Source organism: Falco punctatus, assembly GCF_963210335.1.
Source record: "Falco punctatus genome assembly, chromosome: 2".
NCBI classification, from domain to species: Eukaryota; Metazoa; Chordata; class Aves; order Falconiformes; family Falconidae; genus Falco; species Falco punctatus.
Genome location: NC_137581.1, coordinates 42,853,574 through 42,867,503, shown reverse-complemented (window position 1 = coordinate 42,867,503; position 13,930 = coordinate 42,853,574). Strand labels below are relative to the sequence as shown.

At 34.8% G+C, this 13,930-nt stretch overlaps 1 long non-coding RNA gene across 1 annotated transcript in view; it reads right to left on the bottom strand.

The window, feature by feature from the left end:
• LOC308059470 overlaps positions 1–13,930 on the bottom strand; it is a 42,040-nt gene that overhangs the window by 21,038 nt on the left and 7,072 nt on the right. Inside the window, exon 2 of the long non-coding RNA XR_013926261.1 lies at positions 1–13,930. This exon is cut by the window's left edge and continues 21,038 nt beyond it. This is a non-coding gene — a long non-coding RNA (uncharacterized lncRNA).

Below are 13,930 nucleotides of genomic sequence, written 5' to 3'. Positions count from 1 at the left end.
TTTCATATCCTATATTGACATTATTCATATGTAAATGCTATGTTCTTTTCACATAAGAAAAAATTTTACAGTAATAAAACCAAGTCTTGATGTATCATCTATACTCAGCCACGAAGGATAATAAACTACAAATGACATTGCTGCAACTGAATTATTAAGTAATTTAGTTTACATACTCATTTCCTGTCTCATATACTGGCACTGTTATGCATAGACACATCCTGCATGCATGATGACCATGCATACACACACAAACAAGCAAATCATATCTTCCTTTCCTTTCCTTTTTTCTTTTCTCCTTCCGTTCCCTGCCCTGCCCTGCCCTGCCCCGTCCTGTCTCATCCTGTCTTGTCTTTTTGTCATTGAACTTTTCCCATTCACCTGACTATACTAAACAGAAAATCCTAAAGAATTATGCAAAATAGCAAATACATTGACAAAAAATAACAAAAGGTATTCATGAAAAAAGTCATTATTTTGAATGTTGTAGAACTTGGGAACACATACATCAACAGTGAGATTTCTCTCACAGATGCTTAGATGCATGTACAATGAGGTGAATCATAGGCTAGAAGAGCGTTTTTTCAAGAACCTTCTTTCTTTCATATTTCAAATACCCGACCTGTGCTAACCGAGATGTAAATCTTTGCAAAACTTATGAGAAGTGTCTTTGGTGCATAGCTACCATTACCCTTGCTGTACTTTTAAAACAGGTCAGTAGCTGGGGGTCTTATTTCAGCCTCCAGAAGAGCTCATTCAGTCAGATTTTAAACTATGGGTAGGGAAGTTGAAAGAAGCCAAAGAAGTTATATTCTGTGTTCTGAGAAATTCCAATTTGCCTATATTCTTCATCTGCTACAACCATGTCTCTAGTTTTTGCAGTGTATGTACATAGAGTGGACAATCCTATCTATATTCCCACACTGTTTTGAACAAGACTTGTAGCTAAAATGTCACAATATAGCTCTTACTATTTGCCTGTGTATGGATTCAGTTTCAAAACTTTGATATTTAGTGATGCTAGTCAATATTTGGACTGAGCTACAGACCTCAGGAGGTAAAAGCGTGCATCAATACAGGATGAAAACAGAATCCTCTTGAGTTAAGCCTATAATAGACTCACAGCCTCCACTGACTGATCACAGAAATTCAGATGGGCACACTGACCAGTGGAGATATATATATTTGGAGATAAAGTATTGGGTAAATGATAGAGACTGACACTGCTCATTAGCTATAAAAGCAGTTCCAAAATACAGAAATAAAAAAAAAAATGAATGAAATTATGTGTAATTTTAATCTCCAAGAAAAAAATCTTTTTAGCCTTCATTAAGGAAAACCATTTCAGTACTCATGAAAAATAAGATGAAGTGTCATAAACAGGTTCTGGTATCTTCCTGTTCTTTTGTTATGTCCTTATCAGGGGAAAATATTTGTGTCCTGGAGAGCAGGTGACTTCTATGTATATAGATTTGTTTATATACAGTAAATTTCTTGTTATGCTTACATCTGATAAAATCAATGCTCACTAAATTTCACAAGAAGCACATACAACTTACAGGATAATACCTTCAATAGCCCCAAGGAAAGAGTACAATGAAAGGATTCTTGTTATTATGTACAAAGAAAATCTTATCAATAATATATAATACATTAACAAAGCTAAGTTAATGTCTTAGAATGAAGAAAAGGAAGAGTAGCGTAATGATTATGTATTTCAGACCAAAAAAACTTTTCAGATTAAAGAACTAAAATAGTGGCTAATAATAATCTTTCCTCTCTAAGCATGAGAAATCAAGAATAAAATCTTGCTGATATTTTCAATTATAAGGAAAAAAGTTTTCAAAATAGTAGTATGGAATGCCACTAGTGCAAATAGATGTTTGTGTAAAAAAGATGTCTAGGGAAATATTTGTGCTGTATGGAGCACAAAATCTGTCACAGGACTATGTTTTCTTCAGTCAGCCTTTGGTGACTTTTCCTTTCCATGTTTGAGAACATGCTCCTGACCTTGCTGAGGTAGTGTCATATCATCAGATAAGGAGAAAGTACTCTCCTCCTCAAGAGCCCTTCTTTCAGCTGTTCAGGCAGTTCACTAACTAAATGGTCTTTTCCACAAACCAGGTCTCTGGATCAGGGAGACAGTCTTTGAGAGAGTGACTTGACAGAATTATTTTTGCCTCATGTCTAGGATATGGATAAAGTAATTTGTGGATTGTACTGATGAGAACCATAAATGAATATTATAAGAGAACAAAGTTCAAGCACTACATAACATGCAACATTTGCAGTTCAAATCCACAAAAGAGCTTCAACATCTACATTTATGAAGGCACTATTATGAAGGCACCAGGACACCAGGAAATCAGGCAGTACTTTGCTGGCTTGTGAATTTTTACTGACTCTGTAAAAACTGACAGATCGTTCAGTTCCCATTCCTAGCCAAGAACTTTCCTGCACTGCCTTTTGAATACATTGCCAAATGCCTATAGCATTTTAAGTCACTGTGACTAGGCTGCTATGAACAGGTTTGGAATACTTGAAGTTTAATGTTTCCTTAGCCTAAATCCCATAAATAGCATATATCATACAAGGTTCAGTGCCTGAATTCAGTCCTGGTGTTTGTTTTGCTTTGTTTTGTTTTGGGTTTTTTATTCAGAAGTATAGAAGTAGCCTCAGGGTTTAAGAATCCCTTAACACTGCTTACAAACTAAGATTCTTACATAGTTCTTTAATAAAATGTCGAGCACTGTTTCCCAAAGCAACTAACTTCAGGACAAGAATCCTTTCTGATTCTTGGTCACATGCTTTTCCTAAAATCCATGCTTGTATGTATTCTATGCAGTGAATTACAAGCAAGCTCTTTATAGCATTTCTGAATGGGAGTATGTGGGTTAATATTGTGTCCCAGCATCCATTACTTCTGAGGCAAAGATTAATCAAATGCAAAATATTGTCCCTGAATTCAGGTAACAGGAGAACAACCTACTTAGAATAGTGATTTTAATGAGCATATTAAACATACTCAGCAGATACATAGCAAAAGTTTATTGGCACTTTCGTTTGGCTGAAACATTAGGACTATTGCAGCTACCTGTTGAATAATGCAAGATGACTTAGAAGTTTAACCATCTAATAGTTGCTTTTAAAAAGCAGGCAGGTTTTGCCAGATCCTCTTGGCAGGAGTAGCATCTATGGATCCTCTTCCAAGATCTTTAAAAGAGTAGCTCAAACCCCTTCATCTAGGTTAAGTTCTTATTTCTAGGTTTGAAATGCCCTATGGAACATACTTGTTAGGACAGACTGTAGTTACTGAGAGCATGAAAATGTAAGTTCCTTACATAGAATGAAAAAAAGAACTAACAAGACTAGGCACAAGATAATATATATATACATATATATATATATATATAGAGAGAGAGAGAGAGAGAGTGTACAAGAAAGTGAACAACTCAAATTATATTATTATATTTTGCTTTCTAAATTGGAAACCTATGTCACCACCAGACATGGGGGACAAAATTCATTTAAATTCTCTTTAGGCTTCTATAACACGGGTGTCAATACCTGAGCCAATTTATTAGACTGTCTTTATAACAGATAGATAAAAAATAGTACTTCTTGGAAATGCTTATCTGATCAATTTTAGACATCTACCAAAGGATTAAATAAATCTTTATTTTGAATTGCCTGTTTCTCTCTACTGAGAGGTTAAATGACTGGTTTTGATATATACGTGTTCCTTAAAGACATTTAAAATTGATGTTCTCTGTTTCCTGGTGACATTTGCTCATTCTGTTTCTCTGCCATATAAGAAGAAAAAGAGCATCTTGTTTCCGAATGTTTCCTATTTTACATTGCCCTTTCACACTCACTATTAGAATGAAAATACTGACTATAATTTGCTGAAAGGTGTAACTGTCCATAAATTTCATAAGTTCTCACTGGTAAGTTGTATATCCCTGCTTGTGACAGGTTTATTTGACTTTTCCATCCATCAATATATCCATATGCCACTTTTGACTTGAAAGTTTGTATTGTGTAGTGGGTTGACCAGGTGCCTACCAAGCTGCTCTAAAACTCCCCTCCTCAGCAGGACAGAGGAAGAGAAAATAAGATGGAAAAGAACTCATGGGTCAAGATAAAGGCAGTTTAATGAAGCAAAAGCAAAAGCTGAGTACAGAAGCAATACAAAACAAAAGGATTTATCATCTACTTCCCATCAGCAAGTGATGTCCAGCCACTTCCTGGGAAGCAGGGCTTCAGTATATGTAGCATTTGGTCTGGAAGACAAACATCATAATAACGAATGTCCCCACCCCTCCGCCTCCTTTTGCCTACCTTTTATTGTTGAGCAGATGTCATACGATATGGAATATTCCTTTCGTCGGTTTGGGTTGGTTGTCCTGTTTACGTCTCCTTCCAAGATCTTGCCCACCCCCAGCTTACTGGGTGAGATGGGAGAATGCTGGAGATACAGCCTTGAACACTGGTGTGTTATCAACATCTTTCAAGCTACCAATACAAAGCACAGCACTATGAAGGCTGCCATCAGAAAAATTAACTCCATCTCAACCAGACCCAATACATATGGAAAGACATAGAGTACAACCATGTATTTATTTTCCAAGAATTCAGATAGGAAGTCCCACTTTACTTAAGGATATGACTGGCCATCAAAAAAAACAAAACTGATGTGAGGGATAGGTGAAGATTCAGTACTTTAAATTGTTTTTCAGACTCCTGTCTGATAGGAAATCAAATATCTCTGTATTCCAGAAACTCATGCTAAACCATCATTGATTTTGCACCTCATATGCACATTTTGCTGCTGTTGTACTAACAAATAGTACTGGCACATACTGCATAATAAATGAATATTCATATAATATCCACGTGAAGCAAGTAAATTTGTATTAAGCTACATTTCTCTAAGAAAGCAAGCATGGTGTAGGGTGGTATACAAAAGGTTAAAACTATTTTCCCATTACAGCTTTCCTTCTGTCTCATTACCGTGTACCTGTTACCTGTAACAGCATGTGAAATAAAGTCAGGATATCCATGTGGACTTAACCACAGTTAGTTTAACCACTGAAAACCAGCTCCTCTCAGCAGAGACCCAGTGCCTATCATTCTTTACTGTGTCCATGTGTTCCCTCAGCATACATCTTTTTAAATTATATTCCCATCTTTTGTCTTTATTTCATACGTAATTGCGACTTATGACAGCACCCATGAACACACATACAGGATGAAGTGTGCTGGACTAAAATATACCATGACAGATTAGCAACATGCTGTTATTAAAACATATAGTGAAACTAGACTAATGATCAGCAATGCCATAAATCACTTATCAATTAGCAAGTGCCATAGCAAACAAATTGGTATATCCAGCAGAATCCAGAATGTCAACATAAGACTATTAAAACCTTGTCCCGAATTCTACTTCAAAAAGGCAGAAAGCAGCTGCTAAAAGAGATGGTCTGGCTGTGTGATGTTGGTAACAGCCCAAAGGTACCAAAAGCACTGCTATGTGATGTAAGTCACCAGCTAAAAATACCTTGTTTTAGCAAATTATTTAAAATATATTGTATGTATATATGAGTGTATAGATAGATAAATGACAGAGATAAAAATAAAACAATCACCTTAGAGAAAATATTTTTTTCTAATAGTTTTATTAATTCCCCAGAAATATATATTAATCCTTAAGTTTGATATCTCTAAATACCATAAGAATTCTTTTGTATTGCTTCTTACTTTTGTTTAGAAACTTGAAATTCTATAGAGATCATGAAATAGCACAAAAGAAGCCTGAACCAATACTTTTAAAGTATAAAATTACCTACCCAACAATTTCTGTGTGCAGCAATAGCACTTTAACAGAGCTATACAAAATTTTAAGCAGCTTCACCAAAATAAGATATACTAGTTTCAATATTCTGAGACTATTAAGAAAAAAAACCCAAACAAAACTGTAAGCCATAGAAACGGCATTAGAAACTGCAATGTTAAGGAAAAGAAAAATGCTTTAAAGGAACATGTCTACATTTATCAGATTTGATGTAGCAATGAAAGAATTCATTGCTCAGAGAAACAGTTAATGTATGAGACCTGTCATGCTAACATAGCAGAAAAACCGAGGTATATGCAATCCTGCAAAGGACAGTGTATGGTACCTTGTATGGAACTGGGAAGATCTAATAAATTCTTGTGTTTTGTTGTTATAAAAACTCTATTGCACTGCAATCCATGAGGTTATTTTTAAATGCATATTTATTTCAAAGTTCAAACTGAACTGCTGGTCCCTGTGCATCTCAGCTGACCAGAAAGCATGTGATTGATTCATAATAGTCAAAGAACTCTAATGTTGCCTGACCAGATGTTATGTATGGGCTATAAAAGGAAGTCAAAGAAAAAGCTAAGGAAACTTAAATTACCATGGGGGGAAATATTGTAATACCTGTGTTCAGTAAGGCAAGTTTACTGCAGTCAGGAGAGATGTAGGGACATAGAAAATGAGATTTATAAGTTTCAGTGTTCTTGGAGCAAAACAGTCATTGTTTTTAGGGTAACACATATGGGTTTAGAACTAAGCCAGATTTTATACACATGTAGTTTAATAATACTAAATTTCAATTCCAAATACTTTCCATGAACTGCTACTATTTGTTAAATTGCTTTAATAAAATTCAAAGTTAAAACTTTGTTTTGACAGGTTTCAAAAAAAAATGAAATGTCAAACCTATTGTGGGCTTAGCACAAAAACAAAGTGTTAAAGTTTGTGTCAAGATACTAGGAGTAATATAATTTTATTTACAGCTAGGTCAGTTTTAAATTAACAGTGGGCTGAATTATTTATAGGAATCTGTCTGTTTAATGCTAGTGTACAGTACAAGTTTGAGTTATCAGATCAGAACTCGGCTGTTAGTACTGTTGCAGTACTTTGGTTGTCTGGTTGTTTTTTAGCATTACAAGATAGGGATTGCAAAGAGATTACTGCAAAAAAACCCCAAACAAACAAAAACAAAACAACAAAAACTCAAAAACCAAAAAAACCAAACCAACCTGCTCTTTTAATTGAGAATGGTAAAATATATGAGAGTCAAGTATATCAGTGCTTGAAATTAAAATCTTGAAAGCACTCAAGCATGTGTTTTAAGACAAGCATATGTATGTTTCAAGGCATGGGGACCTCAGTTTTCTGTATTTTGCTATTATTTCTAAGTCAGAGTGAATGCTGAGAACAACCTAATTGCAAAGAATTTTATGACAAAATAATTTATGGAATTCACATATACCTGCATGTGCATATGTGTGTGTATGCATGTCTGTGTGGTTATCAATATGTATATATATTTTATTGAATATCTGGTTTTGGTTTATTGAATATCTGTTGGGGGGGAGTATCGGTCAGGATGAACTAAATATATTAACTACTACTCAATAACTGGATCTGTGTCAAGGAGTTCTGAAATGTATTGTCTATGTGAAAGAGTGATTAACAATGCAAAAAATACTGTTAAGTTACAGAAAAGTGGCTATTTCTGCTCCCTCTTTTCTTGCTCATCAGTGTTTTAGCATTCATTCTGGGGGAAGCCAGGAACTGAGCCTGGTGACTCTGATCTCAGGCACCCCTGGAGGTCCTCCATGGCCAGGTGCCTCCAAAGGTAAAGTCATGCCACTCCATGTTGGGATGGTGGAGGATGGATAAGCTTTACCAAATGGGGAGCATCTTCCAGATTGTTTGATCTTTAGTGTTTGGTGGACTGCTTCAAGGTGTTGCTTGTTGATGGGTGTAGCAAGTTAACATGCAAATGTTCTTGTAGAAATTTAGTTTTTCTGTTTTTAACATTTATGTGTGGACAGGGTTTTTTTTTCATAACACCTTCCGAACTGAGCTTTTCCTAACAGGGGCTGTGTTCCCAACATCTGCTTAGCAACATACCTCAGGCCTCCAATATAAGCCTGATTACTCAAGTGATGTCAACTCAGTAGACCAAGACAGGAAGAATCCCATCCTGGAGTTCTTGTCCTGTTTTCCATTGAAGCTCTAAGGTTTCTGTCATCGTGTAGACTCACTTTGAAAAATTGTTTCCTTGAGAGAATATTGTATATCCTTTTCCACTCTTTAAGACAGTGAGATTATTGCTTTGCAGAGTTTGTCATAGTGAGCATGGCTCCTTGCAAAAGGTCATTGTCTCTATGTCCAGAGTAAATGAGATATTTCTTCTCCTTGTATTACCTCCAATTTTTTTATGTAACACTGCAGCTGTAAGACTGCCGTCATTGATACTGAAATTTTGAATGTCAGGGTTTCAGACCACAGCTGCTGTTTCCTTTATGATCTGCAAGATCCTTTTGATCTTTTGTACACTTGTCCCACTTTTCATGTTCTAGTCAGCAACTTCTATTGTTTTTCATGCTCCTAGAAACTAACGTTGGGGGACCATCAGTTTTCACCAGCAGGGAGCGCTATATTCTTTTGTTTGAGGGGGGGGGGTGGAGGGGAAAAAAGTCTGCCTAACCAGACAATATATAGAATTCTAGTCAAGTTAAGCACTGAGCATTGTATTCAGCTCTTCAAATGAACATCTGGCTCTGAACGGGTGACTGTACCATCTATAGAAATAATGAAACATAGAATATCCTGAGTTGGAAAGGACCATCAAAGATCATTTAATCCAACTCCTGGATCCACACAGAAAAGTTTAAAAGTCATAGCAAATATCTAAGTGTTGTCTAAATGCTTCTTGAACGCTGACATGCTTGGGGCCATGACCAGTTCCCTGGGGATCTTATTCCCGTGCCTGACTACCCTGTCAATGATAATGTAGACACTGTAAATCCCTCAAGACTGACTAGCTGACTATACATCACCTAAAACTATCCACAGACATTAATTATATGGTGATTGCCTAAGTACTATCACATCAGACTTTTTCCTTGCATTTCAAACTTGATAGTAACTCACACTTCACCATTTTAATGCTCTATTAATACAGACTTTGCTTCTTCAAGGAATCTTCTTTTTAAGATGTCTTTAGATAATATTACAGAGCATACATAAGTATTCTGGAATTCCAATCCATGCTATGAATAGTGTTTAGTTTGCCTAGTTTTCTGTTGATAATATCATGTATAAAGTTTATTTTTCTATAAAACATTCTTATTGTACATCACTTGTTTAGTTATTATAGTTTGAACTAATCCAAATCACTTAGCCTTTCTCAGTTTACACTTAAAAGAAATTTCACATAATGTTGAGAAAATAATTTATTTTCTTACTTGAAAATACTTAGAATGCCTTGTAGAAGCCATAGACAAGTCAGTGGTAGCTGCAGCTTTCAAAATTACCATACCATCTTTCCAGCAGTGCAGAAAGTAATCTAGAAGTTTGCTTCTTATAGAAAATATCCATCAAAATGAGGCTAGTTACCAAAACTCAAAGAATTTGTATATATTTATTTTTCTGATTTTATATTAAAAGCAGATTGAACAATCTTATTTATGCTACTTGAAGGAAGTATATCTATCTCAGGGTATTCAAAGATATAGTAGAAATAAATTGAGGAGTGTCACATAATTACAAATATAATTGAGAACAGGTGAACTGTTTGGTTTATATTTTGTTTCACTTTAAATAAGGTGACTCACTAAATCTTTCTTCAGTACTCTTCCATTTTTTGCATAAAAATAAAGAGCATTATATTATGTGTGTTCAGCTTCAAAACATAAATTATATAAGAACTCTTTGGGAAACTGCTTGGTTCCTAGAAGCTATATGTGTACTCTGAAGTAGAAGCTTTGCAGTAAACACAAAAAATACTTGAAAAAAAATTAAAGTGACCAATAATAGAACCTACACACCTGTAGGTTAGTGACTCACTAAATGTAATAGTTCTATCAGTTTTCACTAACATGTGCACAGGTATCTTCTGATAAAAAAACTGAATTTCTATGCATGCTGCAAAAATTATTTTTGTTGCTCTCTCAGAACAAATTTATCATATTTATAGGGAAAATATTTATTCTTCTCAATAAAGATGACACGTTGTGAGGGACACCTGGTCTTGTTCAGCAACTTGATGATTGCCATATATGATTTATATTTCATGAACAGCTAACAGATGACTCTCATCCTTGTCTTAAAATTATTCCTGTTGTCTTCTGAAAAAGCAGTAAATATATGAGAAGTAAAGCATTGTATCAGCATTAATCAAGTCTACAACAAACTCTTGCCTTAAAAATTTGAAGTACAGCATTGGAATGAAAGCTTGGTTGATTTTTCTGCTCTTCTTCATGACTGAAAAAAAATAAAGCATTGAGCTATGGTTTAGTAGGATTTTTTTTCTGTTACATGGTGTATACTAAATTAGAGGTCCTTGAACTCTTTATTTTATATAAGTGTTAAATGTTGATATTGTTGTTGGGTTTTTTGTTTGTTTTTTCCCCTGCAACAGGCTGCCAGGGAAGCCTGAAAACTTGAAAGCAACTTGAAAAGGAAGAAGAATCTTGACACTGACCTTTAAGAAAATTAATTGAAATATTAGGAGGAAATATCTGCCCTCTGAGATAGCATTGTTAAAACAAAACAATATTAAAAATATTGTTTGCTAGAATTTAATGCTATACGCTACAAATATAAAGTATTATTCTATTTTGCATGCAATGGATCAATGCTGGGCCTGGCTGTATTCACAAAACAAGAGACGAGTTGTCTGAAGAGGACTTCTGGAGTCATCCAGCTCAAATTCAACCTGGTGGCATGAAAGTCATAGTTTATCTAATGTGGTCTTGAAAACAGAATAATCAGGAATGATGAAAGATTTAAAATACTGTCATTAATGATCTGGGAAAGGGAATAAAGAAATAGATACCCAACTCTGCAGATGTTAATAAGGTCTGCTGGACAGTCAAACACCGTGCTGATGATAAGAAACTCCACAAGGACATCACAAAACTGAGTGAACTAAAAGATGACCTTCGATTTGGATGAATGAAAATATATGTATAGGTAAAGAAATATATATGTATTTACATATATGAAAATATATGTAAAGGTAAAGATTGCCTACGTGATGCCAAATACAGAAGTAACACTTAGCCACAGTCTCATGAGGAACCCCTGCATTTTTAGGCTTTCCTCATAAAGGCAATGTAGTACTCAAGGTGTGCGCACAGAAAAGTTTTATAGAGGTAAAATGATTTCTCCATCTTTTGTAGTTCTGGTCTCCTGTATCTGTAAGGATATAGGATTATAAGGGAAAGGACAGAGAATAGCAACATGAGAAGTGAAGGTGTTGCCTTGTGAGGAAGTGCTGTAAAGGCTGGTAATCTTAAATTCAGAGAGGAAATAATTGAAGAGAATTATGACCAAGGTTTATCAAGTCATTAAGAGCCTTGATTAGCTATTCACAAACAGAATTGGAAGCATTCTGTTAAAGTACAAGAGTTTGAACAAATATGACAGAGTACTTGACACAGTGGGAAGTGAATTTCACAGTCCGCTGCCACAGGACACTATGGAAGCAGCCAGTATCAGAAATCTCAAAAAAAGGGTCAAATTCATGAGAAGCAAGTCCATAAAGAGGTCATAAAAAGATTAGTCAGAGTCCTTATATAGAAATTGTACTGGGAGCATGAGGAAAATTACTGCAGAAACTGGTCAAGCTATACAGCTTATCCTACTGCTACTGCTAGAGACTCATGTCTGGTCTAAAAGGAGAATTGCTTTGACCCAGCAGGGTGTTTGTTGTGTTCTTCCAACCTCTCCTGAACACCTGGGAGTTTCCAATTCTTGATAGAAAATACCTATAATTATTTTTAACAATTTTAAAAATAGTACAATAGAGAAAATTGACCAAGTTACAGACAATCCTTAACATATCTACTGCCTTTTATTTAGCATCCAGACCAATTTAAAGCTTTTAGGAATTGAAGGCGTTTCTAGGTTTGTTGCTTTGTTGTAGAAGCATACTACCTCTTCTCAATATGGCTCACGGCATCACCACAGGCAACAAAAGTTTCAGAATAATAATGTCTTCCTGCTGTTGATGAAAGAATCTGAAAAGGAATTTAAACAGAAACTTCTGAGAGCTCCTTATCATCTGACAACTAGTTCCAAATACTTACACTTGGAAAAAAAGTGTGAGAACACACCTTAAAGAAGTCTAGATTACAGTTTCAAGGTGATCAGAGAAGCTTTCCTTAAAAGAAAATAAAAAAAAAAATAGTTTTCCTTTTTTCTACTAAAAAAAGAATATTCAAATTTACAAAACTCAGATTTAAATTACATTAATGTGAAGTCAAACTTCTAAGAAATTACTTCAGTCTGGAAAACTCATATGAGTTTTAATACCAGTAGATCATAACGTGTAACTAGCTGAGCCTGTGCTTACTTGAAAGCTTATTTTTATTTTTTTCAGTAGCACCATATTTAAAATAGAGATCCAGTTGATATAACAGCTGCATCAAGTTAATCAATAAGTCCTTATTAAGAAATCTCTATTCTGGTAAATCAAATTAAATCAATTGTGATCATCAATGGCGTTTAATCTAATCATTTAATCTTGAGTATATTTTCTTATTATAACTATTTTCCAAGCACACTTTTATGAGCATTTAAGACTTCTGATCTTAAAACTCAAATTTTAAGTTCTGATCAAAAACTCAAAAAATCAAAATACGATTGTTTTAGAGAAAATACATTTGTACAAAATTTATAGGTGGTAGGATTCAAACAAAAAAAAAAAAAGAGAATCTGTAAAACTAAAAAATATGCAATATAGAGGCAGATACTCAATGGAAGATGTAAAAGAAGTGTATCTTTTAGATATATATTTTATTTTATTTTTTAGATGGACAGAGTCCTGAAATGCAGATCCACATCTTCAGACATTTCCAATTTCCAAAATTTTTGAGGAAAAGTTCATTGTATCATATTTTTAATCTGATCACATAAAATAAACTATCTTCCAAAACTTGCATTTTTCACTTTATCTTTCATTTTAAAGACCTTAGCACACCTGAGCACCCTGGGTTTTTTAACTTCAGAAGAAAGCATACTATCATCATGTAACCAAAGCAGAGGCCTTTAACATCTATACTTAAGGGTACTAAGCAGGATTCAATTCCTATTAGCTATAATATAACAAGGCTGAAAGGCAAGACAAAACAAAAGAAGAAAAGCAGTATCAAGAGCAGGTGATAATCCCCTTTTTTGAGAGGGACAATACCATAAACATCAGGGAAAGAAGACAAGACCATTTTTGTTCCAGCTTCTGTCCTCAAAGCTCTCAAGCCCAAATGATCCCATTGGGAACAACCAAAGACCATAGCCATCAAAATTCAATGGTTACTGTCTACATGGTATAGTATACCCACAGACAGTGTAGAATATGTGTTAAAGCCTAATGGTTCTGTATACGTCATGATGATGATTAATATTGTATATGAATGGAGAATTTGCCAGATTTTTTTTAAGTAATGTAGCAAAGTATGGTTGTAAGGTTTGAATTTAAATTGATTTGTCAGTCTCTTACATGCTCCCATCGGAGTAATTCCCTGATCTCTCTCTCTCTGTGCAATAACAGAGTAAGTAAGAATGTATGAAAATGATGTAGTCATATGCGTATATGTGAATCACTTACTAATGGCTGTGTCTACATTAACATTTTCTTTCAGAGTGTGATTTCTAAATTGAATTAATGTATCATCTCCATTTACTTCATTTTCCTTTGCCTTTTGGAAGCTTTTCTTCTCCACAGAGTAGGGGTTTTGAGAGCAAACTAAAGTACAAACTCTTACTAAGGTGTATGCTGTATGTTCTAAGATCTAGTAGGACCATAAAGGTTCTTATGGACAGCTTTGAACCACAGATGTGCTGAGGACAGGGAACCAGATGATACCGATAGGAAGTACAAAC